The sequence below is a fragment of the Quercus lobata genome, chromosome 1 (assembly GCF_001633185.2).
Source record: "Quercus lobata isolate SW786 chromosome 1, ValleyOak3.0 Primary Assembly, whole genome shotgun sequence".
In the NCBI taxonomy this organism is placed as follows: Eukaryota; Viridiplantae; Streptophyta; class Magnoliopsida; order Fagales; family Fagaceae; genus Quercus; species Quercus lobata.
In genome coordinates this window covers 45,389,135-45,403,343 of record NC_044904.1, presented here as the reverse complement: position 1 = coordinate 45,403,343, position 14,209 = coordinate 45,389,135, and positions in this window count along the sequence as shown.

The following is a 14,209-nucleotide window of genomic DNA, read 5'->3' as shown; positions in this document are numbered from 1 at the left end:
TAATCCCGTCAGCTTTGTAGACTTATTGTTTGTCATGTGTTGATAGACGTAAGGCTGACGGGTTGATTTGGGGCGTCACTCTACACCTTGCCATGGGTAAGTCCCAATATTACAAAATTATCCTTATCAGCTGCCCCTTACTCCATAACCTTATCAGCTAAAGTTGACGGGTAGTGGAGTTTAGTTTTTTGTGACTTCTATTTATTTAATTTCATTTATTCAGGAATAAGAAAGATGCATTTATGGGCGTTTCCTTGAGCATCCTACATTAATTGCTTGAACATGTGTCACATTCCAACTGGGTCCGCTTCTGGACGAGGATGTCGCTTCGTCTTCCGTGCACCCTTTGATTCTATATATACCTCAGTTTTTTTTCATTCTCCCCATTTTATTGTCGATCTAGAGAGAGAGCTTACTGTTTGGAGAACCTTGCTCCTGTCGTCTTTTTATACTCTTCATCTGTTTGTTGAGACCGTTACTTCTTCCAGAGACCGTTTACTTGGTAAGTCTTCTCTTCTTTTCTCCTATCAATCATTCTACTGCGTTTTAGTCGATAGTGTAGCTTTTTAGTGAGGCCGTCCACTTAGGTACTTAGAATAACTCCATCGCTTGTAGGTAAAAAATGTCTAGGGAAGCGATTAGTGAGCAGTCGTCAGTCTATGAAGGAGCAGGCTATAACGAAGTCTACCAAACAGGACAGGAGCCCAAGGAGGGCCATTCCTAGTCGTCAGAAAGAGAGATGTCAGCCCGTTCTCCTGACGAGGATGGGGAAAATTATATAGGAGAGGAAGATGAGGAAGAGATAGACAAGGGAGAAGTTGATGGTGAGGAAGAGATTGAAGATGACAAGGTAATGGAGGGTGATGGGGAAGAAAATGACGTGGATGATAGGACCCTCGAGGTTGGAAGTTCGGTAAACCCTGGAAGTGGGCACACTCGTCCATTCATTCTTCCTCAAATGTAGACCATCAATGACTTCCTACCAAAGATGACGTCCAACATTTTCAAGAACTTAAGGGACCGTTTCCAAATCCCCGATCACATACCAATCTATCTTCTTGGGAAGTTCGAAAAGTGTTATTCTGGAGAGACGGAGGATACTTATATGTATGACGCCACACTAGTAGCGGGGTTGAGGTTGCCACTAACGACGTTACACCGTTAGCTAGCTAACTTCCTTGGTCTGTCTGTCAGCCAGATTGCCCCTAATGCCTAGAGGATCTTTATAGGGGCGGAGATCTTGTGGGGTCGTTTAAGCGGAGGGAATCATCAGCTTATGCTAGACGAGTTCTTCTGGTGCTACCGACCCCAACACATCGTCTCTTCACAAGGGATTTATCACTTTGCTGCTCGAAAAAAAGTACTAAGGCTTGTAGCAAACATGCCCGACTCTAACAAGAATTGGAAGGGTAGATACTTTTTTGTTAAAGGGACGGATTAGGTATGCCATCCAAAGGAGTGGGACACAATGCCCCACGACTTTGATAACACTTGGGGCATAGTTAAGGAGTCAGGTTTAATGTTGTCATCTTTTCTTGCTAACCTTTTAGTTTTCTTGCAAGTGTTCTAATGTCGTCGTCATTTTTTTTATTTTAGCTAATGTCTGCCCATGCATTACCGGTGAGCAGGAGGCCTTCATCCAATGAGTTCTTGAAATTCCTTTCAAAAAGCACAAGTGCAGGGATTTGATTACCCTTGACACACTACACGCGTACTGTGGTGGTCCAGTTCCAACCCCGGCAGCTCGCAGGCTAAACTCTTATTCACGTCGTTGTGAGTGTCTCTTATTTACCTCTATTGCTTTACTCTTTTTCTTCTTACTTCTTAGGCGTCACCTAATTTATGTCTGTCACTTAATTTATGTAGAAATGGAGGCTGCTAGGTTGAAGGCGCAGGTGCGCGCATCCGCTGCTCAGCAGAAGAAGAAAGAAGAAAATAAGGTGAAAGGGGATGGAGCATCCTTGTCAGCTCCAAAAGCTGTTGGGAAGGGCACGCACAAGAGAAAAGCTGATGGGAAGGATGATCGTCCACCTAAGAAGCCTTCTATAACCGTTAAGGACAAATCCTTAAAAAAGCTGATGTCCCCCGAGACTGGCCACAGCGTAGGTAAGGGTCTGATGACATCATCGAGCCCTATTGCTCAGGGATCGGACTGTCACCTTCTCATGCACAAAGACTATGCCATCGAGATAGTGGGATCCATCATCAGAGATAAGGATGTAGACCCTTGTGCTGAGTAGGGGACTGACGAGTTAGGGGCATCAGGCCTCTTTGATCTTGCTTGGGTACATTTTCCTTTGCGTTTAACTTTCTTACTCACTTATCTAGTAGCTGACGGCTATTGTGCCTAGTAGGCGTTGGTGCGTATGAAAGCTTTGCAAGATAGGGGTGTCGCTAAAGAAGGAGTGATTGCCCGCTTGCATAAGTGCATAGAGCTCCTGACGAACGAGGAAGAACAATACAAGGGTGCCATTCGCTCTCTTAATGAGGACGTAAAAAATTTGAAGGGTAAGTTGGAGGAGGAGGGTCGTTAAAGAAAGAGTGAGCAAGAAGCGAAGGAGAAAGTAGAGAAAGAGTTGAAGGCCCTCCTTGAGTAGGTGGAGACGGCCAGAGCTGACGCTGTAAATGAATACAAGGCCTTTTAGCCGTTCATAGATTTTTGTGGTGGATATTATGGTGAAGGGTTTGAGCACTGCCTTAAGCAGGTTAAGTCCCTCTACCCTCACCTGGATTTTTCCAAGGTTACTATAGACGAGCCCTTGCTGTAAACTCTTGCTGACGACACTGTCCATGAGGAAACTGATGACTCCACTGAGTCTAATCCAAAAGATGGTGATGTCGTCCTTACCCAGCCAACCACAGATGCCCCCGTCACCTCTCTAGTCCCGTCCACTGAGCCCGTGAACATTGAGGACCTTGTTGCCAAGGAGAAGATTGACAGGAACTCTCCAATCCCTCCAGCCTCTTAGATTTATGTATTTTTCTCTTTGATTTGCTCTGTTTTTAAGACACTGTAAAACGCCCTGCTGTTTTTTGGGCTTGATTTGTAAAGACTAAACCTTATGTTGATTTATATTCGTCGCTTTGGTCGTTTGTTTATTGGCACATGTATGTACCAAGGACCTGTCTATTTTAAATTTTGGTTCATCCGTCTTGAACTAATGCTTGAGAGTTAGTAGACCTTACAATAGACTCGTCCACTTCGCGGACCCTTCCGTAGGTTTATTCTATTGGTCTTGTCAACTTTATAATCTTGTCCACTTTATGGACTTGAACACCTTGCATACTTTATGGTTTTAAGCTCGTCTATTTACGAACTATATTCTTCATCCTCTTGGGATAAATTTATTTGTCTTGTGGACTGGGCAATGAAGTCGTCCACTCTGTGGATTCGTCTACTTCATGGACTCGTCCACTTTATGTTTACTCCTCTGAAGATGAGGTCGTTCATTTTATGGATTGAATAAAGTTGTCCATTTTATGGACCCGTCCACTCTTTGGATTTGATACTTGTCCATTTTAGGGACTTTAACAAATGTTCATCCTTTTGGGATGAGGTTGCCCATTTTATGGGCTTGAATAATAAAGTCGTCCACTTTATGGACATAACAATGTCGTCCACTTTATGGACATTAATAAGCTTGTCCAATTTATGGACTTGATAATTTTTCATCTTCTTGAGATGAAGTCGTCCATTTGATAGACTGCATATTCGAGTCGTCTACTTGTCTACTTAGTGGACTATTTTCCGTAGATAAACACTTTTAGCCATATCTGAATAAACTCCTCTTATTATAATAAACCATGCATTCGTAGAAAAAGTAGTTCTTAAAAAAAAAACACCTGCCCTTTGGGCTTAAAAAGAGTTATTGTTGCAAAATCTAAAGCAAAATAGAAAAACTGAGGAGTGTAGCTAAATTTAACTAAGGTATATTAAAAATAAAGGGGTGCTGCTCTTCACACCATCCTCTTTACTAGTAGTACTTCCGCAGGTGCTTGGCATTCCATGGGTGGTGTAGCTTCCGTCTGTCCATTATCTCCAAGTGGTAGGTGCATTTCCTTTGCCATGACGTGACTCGGTAGGGTCCTTCCCAATTGGGGCCAAGTTTTCCTTGGGTAAAGTCTCTAGCAGGGCCCATGACCTTTCTCAAAATGAGATCTTCGACCTGAAAGTCTCTGTGTCAAACCCGGGAGTTGTAGTGCCTAGCCATGCGGTTCTGGTACCGTGCGAGCCTTTGTTCTGCTGTCACCCTGACTTCGTCAACTAGATCAAGCTATAGACGCATAGCTTCATCGTTTTTTCTTTCATCATAGTTGTCCACCCTATAGCTTGTGAGTTTGACTTCGGCTGGAATGATTGCTTCACTTTCGTACGTTAGCCGAAATGGTGTTTCTTTTGTGGTCGTCCTTGCCATTGTCCTATATGCCCATAGTATGCTTGACAACTCTTCGAGCCATATACCCTTTGCCCCCTCGAGCCGAGTCTTGATAATGTTGAGCAAGGATCGGTTCGTGACTTCAACCTGTCCGTTTGCTTGAGGGTGGGCAGGGGAGGAGTAGTGATTTCTGATTCCTAACTACGAGCAAAAATCCTGGAAAGAGTTGTTGTCAAATTGTTTCCCGTTGTCTGAGACTAAGACTCTAGGGATCCCAAACCTGTATATGATGGACCTCCAAACGAAGCTTTTCACGTTCTTCTCGGTAATGGTGGCTAAGGCTTCAGCTTCCACCCATTTTTTGAAGTAGTCTATGCCTACTATCAAGAACTTCAGTTGTCGCGTTGCTATTGGGAATGACCCCATGATGTCTAATCCCCATTGAGTGAACGGCCATGGGGCTGTCATAGGGGTCAACTCTTCGGACAGTTGTCTTATGATATTGCTGAATCTTTGGCATTTGTCACAGGCTTTCACATAAGTCTGAGCGTCTTTTTGCATAGTGGGCCAGTAGTACCCCGCTCAAATCAGCTTGTGTGCCAACAATTGTAACCCTGAGTGGTTTCTGCAGATCCCTTCGTGGACTTCTCTCATGACGTAGTTCGCTTCCTCGGGACCCAAACACCTTAGGTATGGGCGAGAGAAGCCTCTCTTATATAGGACGTCCTTCATCAAAATGAACCATGCTGCTTGGACCTTCAGCTTTCTTGTGGCCTCCCTTTCGTCTGGTAAAACGCCATTTTTCAAGTAAGACTAACGGCGTAGTCCAGTTGCTTTTGGAACCTATCTCTTGCATATTGACGGAGTCTATTAGTGGAGAAATTTGAACAAAAGAGAGTACGTTACCCAGGGTAGTCTTATGTTCAGCTGAAGCGGATTTGGCAAGACGATCGGCTTGCTCGTTCTCTCCTCTAAGGATCTGGATAATTTTGGCCTTCAGCTCATCTACCCTTCTCCTTACTTGGTCTAGAAATCTCTTCATTCTTTCGCCTCTACACTCATAGACCCCGTTTACTTGGTTAGTGACGACTTGAGAGTTGCAGTAAGAACCACTCTTGCGACCCCGCTACTTTGGCGAGATCAAGCCCTGCCACTAAAGTTTTGTATTCCGCTTCATTGTTGGTGGTAGGGAAGTCGAGGCGGACCATACATTCGATTTGGTCTCCTTCAAGAGAGAGAAGTACGACACCTACACCCCTGGCCTGCCTATTGGACGACCGGTCTGTATATATACTCCACTGCGGATATTCATCTGCCCTCTTGTCTTCCCTATTGGTGAACTCTGCTATGAAGTCAGTGATGACCTGCCCTTTGATGGCGGTGCGTGGGCTATACTGAATGTCAAACTCACTCAACTCTATCACCCATAGCGCCAACCAACCAGCAGCTTTAGGGTTGCTCATTGCCCGCCGTAAGGGTTTGTTGGTTAGGACAATTATCGTGTGGGCTTGGAAGTATAACTTGAGTTTGCGGGCTACTGTAACTAAGGCAAAGGCGAGCTTTTCCATGGGTGGATACCTCTCCTCTACACCACAAAATGCTCCGCTAGCATAGTACACGGGCTTTTGAACCTTGTCTTCTTCTCTGACCAAGGCCGCGCTGACGGCTGCCAAGGAGACAGCCAAATACAGGAAGAGCTCTTCCCCTAGTTATGAAGGACTTAGTAGCGATGGGGAAGAGAGGTAGGCCTTTAGCTCCTCGAATGCTTGCTAACACTCAACAGTCGATTCAAAATATTTCTTCAACGTCCGAAAGAAGGGTAGACATTTATCCGTCGCTCTTGATACGAACTTGTTCACGTTCTTCGGGAGGGCCATCTCTACTATGGCTCTAATCTTGTCTGGGTTGGCCTCGATACCTCTTTACGACACCATAAAGCCTAGGAATTTTCTTGCTGTCACCCCGAATGCACATTTACTCGGATTAAGCTTCATGTTGTAGGAGCGAAGGGTGCCGAATGTTTCCTCGAGATCCTTCAAATGGTCTTCTTCTCTTTGACTTTTTACTAACATGTCGTCGATGTAGACCTGAACATTCCTCCCGATTTGGTTCGCAAACATCTTGTTCATGAGCCTTTGATACGTCGCGCCCGCGTTCTTAAGACCGAATGGCATTACTTTGTAACAAAAAAGACCTTGGCTGGTAACAAATGAAGTCTTTTCCTGATCCGCTTCATCCATCCGGATTTGATTGTACCCTGAGAAGGTGTCCATGAAGCTCAATAGCTGGTATTGAGCCGTAAAGTCTACTAGTACATCGACTTGAGGGAGAGGGTAGCTATCCTTGGGGCATACTTTGTTCAGATCCGTAAAGTCTACGCACATCCTCCATTTCCTGTTGGCTTTCTTGACCATCACCACGTTTGCTAGCCAATCGAGATAGTATACTTCCCTGATGAAGCTTACCTCTTGTAACTTGCTGACTTCTTCTGCTATTGCTCGATCTCATTCTTGGGCGAACACTCGCTTCTTCTGTCGAACAGGTGGGAAAGAAGGCAACACATTCAGCCTGTGTACCATGACTGACGGGTGGATTCCTAGCATGTCTTCATGACTCCAGACAAACACGTCTTGATTCTCCTTGAGGAAGGCTATGAGCGCTAGGCAAAATGTTGGGTTGGCAAGAGTGTCGATCCTCATGGTTCTGTCTAATCTAGAGCTATCGAGGGGTATCTCCTCCAGCCTCTCTACGGGTTCCACCCCCATCCACTGTTCCTCTATGCTCATGGTCTGTAGATGGTTGTCCATCTCCAGCATCGCAATATAGCATTCACGCACAGCTACTTGATCTCCTCGCAATTCCCCTACTTCGTACTCAGTGGGGAATTCAATCATCAGGTGGTATATTGAAGTTATGGCCTTCCATGCGTTAAGGGTTGGTCGTCCTATGATGGTATTGTAGGCGGAGGAGCAATCGACAACAAGGAATGTAACATCCCTAGTGATTTGTTGAGGATAGTCCCTAATTGTTACAGGCAATGTGACCGTGCCAAAGGGATATACTTTTGTTCCTCCAAACCCAACGAGTGGAGCGTTAGTTGGAACTAGACGTTCTCTATCGATCCACATCTGTTGGAACGCCAGGTAGTAGAGAATGTCTGCAGAACTTCTATTGTCAACCAAAACCCAGTATGTGTTATAATCTCCTACTCAGATGCTAACAACCAGCGCGTCGTCATACGGGTGGTGAAGACGTCGAACATCTTCTTCTGAGAAACCAATAATTAGGTTATAACCCATGGCATTTTCGAGACAACGCCTATCAGCTGAACATTCTAATTATTTTGAGGTAAGTCTTTCGGGCCTTTTTGGACTAGCCGGTGGTCACCGTGCCTCCTACAATCATCCTTATGTCGCTTAGGGGTGGTTTATGACCTTCGTTGTCCCATCGGGGAGCTTGCTCTTGAGGAGGCGAATTTGTTCTCTCCCTGCTGACGAACTTCTGTAACTTCCCTTGCCTGATAAGGGTTTCGATCTGCTATTTTAAGTCGTAGCAGTCAACCGTGTCATGATCATGATCATGGTAGAAACAGTAGTATCTATCTCTAGATCGTTTGTTGGGATCCCCCTTCAGCTTCCCGGGGAAGGTTAAGGCTCCTTCGTTCTTGATTTGCATTAGGACTTGGTCGATTAGGGCGGTCAGCGAGGTAAAGCTCGTGAACCTCCTTGCAAGGGGCTTAGAGTGCCTGTCATCCCTTCGCTCTCCGATTCTTGCCATCTTCTGCCCTCTATCCTATCACGTGTCTTCCTGCCTCTCTTTCTTCTTATGCTTTTCCTCTCAAGCCAGCAGCATGTCTTCGGCATTCATGTACTTGGTGGCCCTGTAAAGTACATCCAACATGGTTTTTAGGTCGTTCTTGTATAAAGAAAACAAAAACTTACCCTTCTGCAACCCATTTGTGAAGGTTGCTATAAGTATTTTGTCGTCAGCTTCATCGATCGAGAGCGCTTCCTTGTTAAAGCAGGCTATGTAAGATCTTAGCATCTCTTCCTCTCGCTACCTAATACTCATCAAGCACGCAATAGACTTCCTATACCTATGCCCCCCCCCAATAAAGTGCGAAGTAAACTGGGCACTTAGCTCCTTGAAAGTACTGATGGAGTTAGGCATCAGCAGGCTAAACCAAATTCTCGCAGGACCCTTCAACATTGTAGGGAAGGCCCTACACGTGATCTCATCTGCTACTCCTTGAAGGTGTATGAAGGTCTTAAAAGTCTCTAGGTGATCAAGAGGGTCCTTGTCTCCGTCGTAGCTTTCAATCTGCGGTATGTGAAACTTCTACGGTAGGGGGAAGGAGTTAACGGATGTGGTGAAAGGTGAATCGATTCGGTGGACCAGATCATCGAGTTCCCTGGACACCCATCCTTTGAGGGCGTTCATTATAAGGTTCATCTGTTCCTTCATCATCTGCATCTCTGCGACAATGTGAGGGGGAGCCGTGTTTACGATGGAAGGGCGGCTCATGTCTTGTTATTCTGGTCTGCTTGGGGCATTGCTACCCTCCGGCCCCTCTTGGTCTTTTCTCTCAACACTGGTACTTCTTGGTTCTCTTCTTGGGTCCCCATTGTTGCATTATTCTGCCACAGCTGTTCCTCTAGGTCCTGATTCTGTTTGGTGAGACATTCCATTACTGCTGTGAGGGTTTGGACCTACCTCTCTAGGGTAGTGGGTCACGGTTCATCTCCCTGAATGTTATTGGTGGTCGCCATCGAGCGAGTAAATATCATGCAACTCTTCGTCTGGGAGGCGATAGCCTAAAGTAACTTTCCCACAGACAGCGCCAATTGATGATGCCGAAAAATCAACAATAAGCTACACGGTCCTCACGTGCTCGAAACAAGACCTGCATAACATAAAAAGAAAAGACCTCATAGAGAGCATCGGTGTGGTGCCGGCCAAGTATTCTCTGAAGGTCAAGTTAAAATTTCTCACAACTCTAGAGTGTCAAAGTGGGTAAATTATGCGTACCTTGGTTAGTGAGGGTGATCGGTGCAAAACTGCAAGTGCACAGTATCATAATTTTATAGTAAAGTGATGAAAAGAGTATCGTCCTCAGGGATTGGTAACTTACTTTTGACAAATACCAAAATTATGCTATTCTCGATTTTATCTAGAGAAGTCACTAAGGTTTTTGTAATTGGAATTCAAAATAAAATCAATTTAAATAAAAGATACGTAGAGGAAAAGAAAGATGTTGCTTGAAAACCAACTTAATGAGAGAGAAACTTCTAGGAAATCGATTTCACCTAATCCCTCACTATGCTTTACTCATCTAGCTAATTGAATTTAATTCTCTCTGTTTGTTAGCAATCTCCAAACTCATCCAAAAGCCTCTTTCGATAGTCAATTGAAAACATTCTTGTTCATTATTTTACACAAGAGTATGCAATTTAATAAAGCAAGAAAGCATTAAGACCAACGATTTTAATACTACATAGGTTCATACAAGTCTTTCAATCTCTATATTTACCTATGCTGAAATATTCAAGATCTATCCTATAATCTCCTCTTTCGAAAGCAAATCACAAGATTAAAATCATCTAATTAATGGCCAGTTAATTAGAAGCAATAAGCTTAGAATAAATCAGACAAACATGAAGAGAATTTGTTCAAATTAACATAGAAAAGCAAGCATAGTTCGAAACTAGATTACATCGTTTTCCTAGAATAAAGAAAGTTTAGTTCATGCTAAAAATTAAATCCAACATAAATGAGTTCACCATAATTTTTTCTGAGAAGATTGGAAAGAAAATAAATGCTGAAAAATTCTCTGTTCCAGCCCTCTCTTTCTTTCAGCTTCAACGCCGCACCTTCTTGTTTTTCTGTTTCAGCCCTCTTTGTTTTTGTTTTCTGTTTCAGCCCTTTTTCTTTCTTTTCTGTTTCACTATTTCAGCGCCACTATTTCTTGTCTTCTGTTTCAGCCTCCTCTTTTTTATGTTCAGCACCACTTTTCTTGTTTCTCTAGACGTGTTGCCCTATTTTTTCAGCCCAAATACTTTTTCAGCCCAAAACGTTTTTTTCAATTCAGCCCTTCTATTTTTGTTAAGCGCCTCTTTTCTTTTTGTTCAACCAACTTCCAAGGTCAAAAATATTCTCTTTAGATGCTTCACATTTCTTTTATTTGAATAAATCTTTATTTTCTTAAAATCTGGAATAAAATTTAAATAACAAAAATCAAGTCTAAAATCAACAAAATAAATAAAATTAGACTAAAGTTTAAAGTTGAGAAGTGATAAATTACACTCAATTATGCAAGTCATCAAACACCCCCAAACTTAGAACTTTGTTTGTCCTCAAACAAAAAGAACATAAAATAAAAGACAACTATAGACACTATTAGCTAGACCCCATAGAGTAATATCATCACTCACCAAGCCATGATCTGAATTTAGATTTCAACACTAGTAACTTACTCTTTTAACATCAAAGATGGCAGGAAAATCAATAAAAAATTTAGCAATTTGGCAAGCAAGAGTTAAGCATTTACTTCAACCTAAAGCTAAGTCCTTGAGTGTGTGTGAAATAGTCAATTTAACTCCAAACCACCAGCAAATTCAGATAACAGTAGAATAACTGAAATCAGAAGAATTCTCTCAAAACTTAACCCCACAAGTCCAATTTTCAGAAATCCTCTCCACTAATGTAATCAAACACCAAAATTAGAGATCAAAAGGTCTTTAATTAAGGTTGTAATGACAGGCCACAGGGTGAGGGCTAAGAAAGAATTGGATATGGAAAATCAAAGCAAACTGGGAAAATACTTGGTAGAAAGAACAATAAAAGAGATATCCACAGGATTCACACCATAGCTCTTTCTTAACAATATGCTCATATGATGACAATATTACTGCTATACTCAAAAGTGGAGTGAATTTTTTTTTTTTTTTTTTTTTGAAGAGAATTTGACACCTGTAGCCTTTTCAAATTTTCAACCCCTTTAACCCTTTTCCGATTCTTGCCTTTCACTTTCTCTTAAAATGCAAATTTCCACCAAAGTATTTTCTCAAAATGTAAGGTAAATTTATTGTTTTTCAGGCTTAGAACGGGAATGGTTTATGTAGTTAAAAGAACAAATAAAGGCTTATGTAAAATAAGGCTCAAGGGGCATCACAATCTCAACCTCTAAAATTAAGTGATGATTTAACTTATGAAGAGCAACCAATTAAAATTGTGGACACGAAGGAGCAAGAGTTGAAGCGTCGTATACATTATGTCAAGGTTCAATGGAGGAACCAGTCTGTGAGAGAGGCTACCTGGGAGTTAGAAGATGAAATAAAGGAGAAATACCCATATCTTTTTGAGGACTCAGGTATATCAAGTTCAGAGGACTAAACTTCTTTTAAGTGGGGGAGAACGTAATACCCGAAAAAAAAAAAAATATAAGGAGGGGTATTTAAGTAAATTTGTTTATGGGGTCAACTTTTATAATTAATATTACTAAGGGGTTTTTAGAAAATAAGGTTGAAACCCCAGTTTATATAGTCTAATTTTAAGTCAGCGTATATTGACAGATGTTTTGAGGGAGAAAACTACCCAAAATACTGAAGTAGAGAAGATTTGACTGCACAATAGAGGTAAGAGCCTAAAAATCTCTGCTTGTCAAATCTAAACTTTATTTAGAATAAGAATATTTTATTTATGTGAGTATTTTAATCAATGGTGAAACTATTTATTTATTCAAGGATTTTAATGATGCAAACGAAGAAAAGTTTAGATTTATATTTCGGTAAATTGGACTCTACAACCTGCAGATTTTTCTGTGCTTAGCATCTAAAATTTTTATGTATATATGCTCCAATGCGATAAGTAGCTGGAAGTTGTGGATTTTAGGCGTGAGGTCTAAGGTCAACTTTCTGCACAGTTGGTTGTTTAAGGAACTGTGCCCGAATTGATAGAATTGGAAAAAAAAAATTTGAAGAAGAAGGAAACTGTAAAGTAAGAGTAGTACACGTCCATGTCATCCTTGAGTGATATAGTACTACACTACTCCTAGGTGCTAGCTTAATCTTGTAAGTGGTGGCAGAATATATATATATATATATATATATATATACACATAAAATATTATGATTAGGTGGAGTTTTAGGTGTGAGATAAGCAAACAATTATGAGAGATTTTATGATACGTTATAAGTCTTTCTTGAATTTTATGATTATTGAGTAGATGGAACTTGTAAATTGTTAGGTGAAATCTAAGGATTTTAGAGAAAGTGTTGGAGAGAAGTTTTTGTGGTGAGCTAGCTGAGGTAAGTAACCTTATCCTAATTAGTTTTGTCTCTACATAATTTAACTACTGAAAATTACTTACAGTTGTTACTATTTATTTATATTGTATTAATGATTTCAAGTAAAGAATGGACAAATTCCACAAATAAATATGAGCATTGAATATATAATTTATTTATTTAATTGTTCCTTTAACTATATTGATTTAAAGTACAAATATAGAAATATCACAAATATATTTGAATACTGAAAATATGATTATATATGTATATATATGTACTTGAATAAGATATATTTTTGTTAGAAACTATGATTTCATATATATATGATTATGGACAAATTGACTATGAATTGATTTTGATACCCAAACCAATGGGGGTTATTCATTGGTACTCTGATACCCAGTCAATGTGGGTCATTCATTGGTATTCTGGTACCCAAACCAATGGGGGTTATTCATTGGTATTCTGATACCCAAACCAATGGGGGTTATTCATTGGTACTCTGATACCCAAACCAATGGGGGTTGTTCATTGGTACTTTGATGCCCAGTCATGGGGATATAGCGTGACCATAGTCATAAGATTGTTAAGAATATGAATTACGTTTGAGTATTTGAACCCTTTTGAGTCCTTAAAACTACATATGTGATTTTGGAAATGTTTAAGTATTTAACCAATTTGAGTCACTTAAAACTGCTTATATATTTTTGGAACCTATTGTAAGTTATAACTTTTGATATATGGAAAACTGACTACTTCCTAAACCATCTATGATATAATTGTAAGATTAAAGTATGTGATCTATTTGCAAAGTATTATTTTAAGATCATGAAACTCCTTTAGCTATTTTTGAAAACCCATAGCATGGTATAATTTTTGAAGATTCATATTATATCTTATTACTTCACAGATCTATTGTTAGATAGAACTTATTCGGATTTGGTTATTTATTGAGTTGTCAACTCACTCCCCCCCCCCCCCTCTTTCTCTTTTCAGATTTTGATCAGGAAGAGTAGCATATGTTTGGGCTTCCGCTAGGATGTGCGCATGAGTGAAGTTTAGGAAATCAATGGAATAAGATTTGAACTTTTATGTTTTAAGATTATCATTTGTGTAATCCTTCAGACTTAAAGGATTTAGTTTATTTTTATTTGATGCTGAAAGATTATTATTTGGAAATCTTTGAGAATTTCTTTATTGAGGATAATTCTTTAAATTTATTGATGTAATTTTCTTGAGGATAATTATTTAATTGTTTAAGAGGGCTTTACACACTTGTAGAGTGAACTTTATAAGTGTGTGGCTGTTGTCACGTGCCTAGCTCTTACTTGGGTTCGGGGCATGACAATATTTACACATGAGCCCAAAGTTTAGTTCATGCTAAAAATTAAATCCAACACAAACGAGTTCACCATAATTTTTTCTGAGAAGATTGGAAAGAAAATAAAGGCTGAAAAATTCTCTGTTCCAGCCCACTTCTTCTTGTTTCTCTGTTTCAACGCCACTTTTTCTTGTTTCTCCGTTTCAGCGGCACTTTCCTTTTGT